This window comes from Vidua chalybeata, chromosome 6 (genome assembly GCF_026979565.1).
Source record: "Vidua chalybeata isolate OUT-0048 chromosome 6, bVidCha1 merged haplotype, whole genome shotgun sequence".
In the NCBI taxonomy this organism is placed as follows: Eukaryota; Metazoa; Chordata; class Aves; order Passeriformes; family Viduidae; genus Vidua; species Vidua chalybeata.
The window spans coordinates 55,463,722-55,468,418 of NC_071535.1; positions in this window are offsets into that span (position 1 = coordinate 55,463,722).

A 4,697-nucleotide genomic window follows, 5' to 3' on the forward strand; every position below is an offset into this window, starting at 1 on the left:
CATTTCCAGCCACACACTTATCCATTTGGAAACCACGATGTAAAGAGTATGAAGGGAATAGTCCAGAATTCCAGAGTGAGCCAGGAGGTGAATAATTCCCCCACAGTAGAACATAGAATATAAGTATAAATTATATAAATAAATAGTAATATAAAAGAAAGGTGTTATCTACCTCCCCACAGAGGTTGGAGGGTATAAATGTAAGTTTCACTGGGGCGAATGGTGATGTGTTCTAAAATACCCTGTGTCAGAGCTTTTCCACCTTCTGCCAACCTCTGAGGTTTGAAGGTCAAGCCCAGGCTGCTCAGGTCAAGGGAGGCTCAGCAGAAATTCGAGAAAGGAGTGGGAAAAGGCCAAGAAGAAGGATCCTCACCTGGAAGCACCACCTTCGCCTGCAGCATCCTCCTGAGCACAGTTAGGTAACTCCCCAACTTCTTGGCCAGGTGCTGGCTGTGGGGATGACAACGAGAGGATTAATCACAGTAATTGCCTGTGATTGCACCCATCCTCCTCAGAAGGGTGTGGCTAGTGCACTTGCCTGATTAATTTAATTGGCTCAATTAGCCTGGCCTTCATTAAGCAGCAGTTGGTTTTTCTATAAAATATAGGAGCCATATTGCACTTTCTCTGTGTGCTTTGTTCCCTTATTGCTGACAGATGCTTAATAAAACCTGGAAGTTTGAGTTCTGAGCTGAAGATGCTGCTGGTTTCTCAGCTGGGGCCAGTTCCTGGTCCAGCATCTCCAGGCAAATCACTCAGAGCTGAAATTATCACCCTTTGCAAGTCTACAAACCTTCAGACCACGCTCACCACCCCAAATGGAGCAAAGCAGCACAGCCTGTGCTTCACCATCAGCCTGGGGAGGGGGAAGTGTGACCAGAAATCAAAATGCTGCTGCCAACTCCAATTCCATGCCTTGCTCATTCTTATCTCCCTATCATGCTGGAGTTCACTGAGTCTAAAACTGAACACCTGATTTGGTGAAAGTATGTGAGTGAACTGGAATCCAACAGCACTAGAGGGCAAGGAATGGTGAAGCCACAGTGTTCCAGCAGCATTCCAGCACCATGACTCCTCCACATCCCTGCAGAAAATCAACAACTCCACGGTAACAGGATGTCTGGGCTTGAATGGTGCAGCAGGAGCTTCTGGGCAAGCCAGGAGCTGGAGATCATCTTTAGAGATCCCTTCAAGTCCAAACCATTCCCTGGGAACGTTTCTGTCTGCATAAAAGAATTAAAAGCAAAATTATGTTGAGCCTGCTCTGCCCCATGATGCACAAATGAATCAAATACAAAACAGCAGACAGAGATTAAGAAGCAATTTCCTTTCTGCAATGTCTCTCCAATCAGAGAGGAACAGTTTTAAAGGTCTCTATTGAAATATTTAGCAAATGGTTTCAGAGAAGCTCTCCTGGATGTGGTGGTGCTGGCACAGGGATGAGTCCCACGTGCTGCAGTGAGAGAGAGGGTTTAACTCATTTGTGTATTTTGAATGTGTAAAGCCAGGCTTGTAAAACCAGCACAAGGAGGAGAAAGTAGCGATGCCCAATTGCTGACAACAGAAAAATGCTTTTTTTTTTGAGTTTTCCCAACTCAGTTGGTTCAGGCACTACTCAAACACAGCCCACGAGGTCTTCTCCACATACACATAATTCCAGTGTGAAATTAATCAGATTTGAAACCCAGTTTCCCTCTCCTATTAAGGACTAATGTCTGCCAGAGCTGCCAAGATTTTGGGGTGGTTGCAAAACTTCCCTTGTCCAAAAGCACCGTGGGACCATCAGACACTGCTCCAGCTTTCCTGAGACATTATTTATCACTGTCCTCGGTTTGATGGAAAGTTGGATTGGTACTTCCCTCCTTCCTCCTGGTTTTGCCAGATGGCACAGGTGGCCTGACAAAGGGGAAGGTCACCAAAGACAAGGGACAAGTCACCTCTGTCCAGGTGCTGATGCAGAAAGAGCAAAGGTGCCACTGAGCTGTAACCCACACAAGTGTCCATTGGCATGAAGCACCTTAAATTGACTCTAAGGTGATTAACAGAGCAGAATTAGCACAGTGAGCAAGGGGAATTAAGGGCAGGGAGCTGTCCTTGAGCCAATGCCATGGCTGTATCTGCCAGAGGGAAGCCTGCAGCCCCAGAACCAGAGAGGGAACAGAAACTGGAAGCATTAGCAGAGTTAAAAGCTCAGGAACACAGGACTGAGTGCTGGGGTTTCTACTGTAAAGCTTCCTGGGGAACACCTCCACCTTCAGCTTCCTTCTCCCAGCTCCCCTCTCTGGCACAGACCCATGGGGAGCTGTTGTGGGATTCTACTCCTGCACAAATGGCTTTTCCATCACTGGAGTCACTTGGAAATAATCAGATTTGTACCAGTGACTCAGCTTCTCCTGTGCAGCTGACGTCAAGGGGAATAATTTCAAAATTAAGCCAAACAAAAGCTAAGGAGTGCCTCTTCTTTCCTAAACCTTCCCTGCTGTCCCTCTGGTCCATCATTCCAGCCAGTGCTATCTCATCTCCTGAGCCAGGACACCAGTGGCAGCTCAGATTTTTCACAGAATTCCAGAATGGTTTGGGTTGGAAGGGATCTCAAAGCCTCTCATTCCAAACCCCTGCCATGAGCAGGGACACCTTCCACTATCCCAGGCTGCTCCAAGCCCCATCCAACCTGGCCTGAACACTTCCAGGGATCCAGGGGCAGCCACAGCCTCTCTGGGCAACCTCTGCCAGGGCCTCCTCACCCTCACAGGGAAGGATTTCTTCTTACATCTCATCCAAATCTACCCTCCTTCATCTTAATGCCATTGCAAAGTCATTTTCCCTTCTTCCCCTCACATCCAGCCCACAACTAGGCTGATCATTTTCTCTACATTCCCTTTCCCTCCTAATCCACTCCCAAAGGAGGTGAAACATTCTCTGGAAGTTATATAAACCAACACAAAGTCCAGCTGCCTTCTCAGCTAAAGTTAACCTTCCAGCTCAGCCCAGTGAGCCTTGCACAAACATGAGAATATTGACATGACAAACAGCAAATCCGACCAGCACTGGTGGCACCACTGGGATTTGTTCCTATTAGGAACAGGTTGCCTTGGCAGAGCTGGCCAGCCCCAGCCGTGGGTGCCACGTGCACACTGAGAGTTGTGCCAGGACATCTGACTTTTTCCTGGCAGGGCCACACTCCCTGAATGTCCAAAATGACTGGAATTTCCCCGTGGCTGGCCCAGTGCTGCCTGTTCTGCAGGGAATCCTCTCTGCTTTGACGGATTCATCCTACAGGAAGGTCAGGAAAGCATGGAAAGTCCTGACTTTTCTGAGGCCAGCTGCTTCTCTCTTTTCTTTGACTGCACTTGGAGCAAATAATAATAAAAAAGTTTAAATCTTTCATTTGTTGGTTCCTGGAACAGAAACCATCTATCTCTGTGTGTGGGCATGTGGGGACAGCCTGACCTGCACAAAGACAGCCTGATTTACAGCCCTGAGCAAACCTGGAGTAATTCCACAGGCAGGGAAAGGACACAGCCAGCAGACACTGGGAACTGCCAGGAGCAACCAAATCTCTCTGGTCTAAATACCAATTTCTCAAGTAGTAATATCCAAATGCTTAAAAGCACCTCACTGCACAACACTAACCTCCACCATCATCCAAATATCCCTTTTCTCTCCCAAACTTGAGGGAAAGAGGGATGAAAACAAAATCAACCAAGTCAAACACATCTATAAAAGCAGATTTTTGAACTCCCATCCCTTTGAAGCTCTTTATTTCAGCCCAGGACAGGCTGGCAGACCCTTTGTGGGGGCAAATAGGTGCAAGGAAGATTGCAGGAGGTACTAGAGAACCCAGAGACTCTGCTCAAACTCTGGTTTATTTATGAGGGGAAAACCAGCAGGAAAGTTCTGGTGGAAAGGCTGGGAATAGGGGACATGATATCTTCTCATACCTTAGAAGCTTAGGAGCCAATGTCACAGGGAAGTTTCTGACAGCAATTCCTGCTGACATTACACCAGAAGACCCAGACACAGGAAAGCATTCCCAAGGTCTCACCTGACCATCCCTTACAGAAATCCAAGTCCTTCCTTTCCTTTCTACTCTCCAGCTGCCCAATTCCCTTTCCCAGCAGCGCAGGGAAGCTGCAGGAATGTTCTCCTGTCAAAAGGCTGCAGGGAGGGTCAGGAGCGGGTGGGACCTGGAGATGCTCCATTCTCCCAGGGAGGGAATGAGGGAGGGAGGACGGTCCCTGCCTGGGCTTCCTGTGCCCTCTCGTGGCTGCCTGACTTGCTGCACAACCAGATTCTTGTGTGGCTTTTTAATTGAAAATGAAATTAAATCCCTTTCTGCACGCAGCTCTCCCACTGTTATCTCCGAGAGAGGATGAGATCTTCCACAATAATGTGCAGAGCTGAGCAGGGAGGAGAGCAAGTGGTGCTAATGAAACCAGAGCAACCCAAAACCTCTGCCTGCTGAGAGAAGGGGGAGACTGATCAGGAAAGAGGAAGGAAGATCCTCCAATTACCCAGCACCGGTGCAGTGCTTCAAGCCAGCGAATTAAAGGAGACACAACCGAGCAGGAGAAGCCTCAGCTTGCCTCAGGAAGAGCAGGTACCTGCTCTGATGAATAAAAGCACCCCAAACCCCATCCTGTAGGATTTTCTCTTGCACCCCAAGCACCCCAACCCTCCAACTCCAGCCAGGCTTG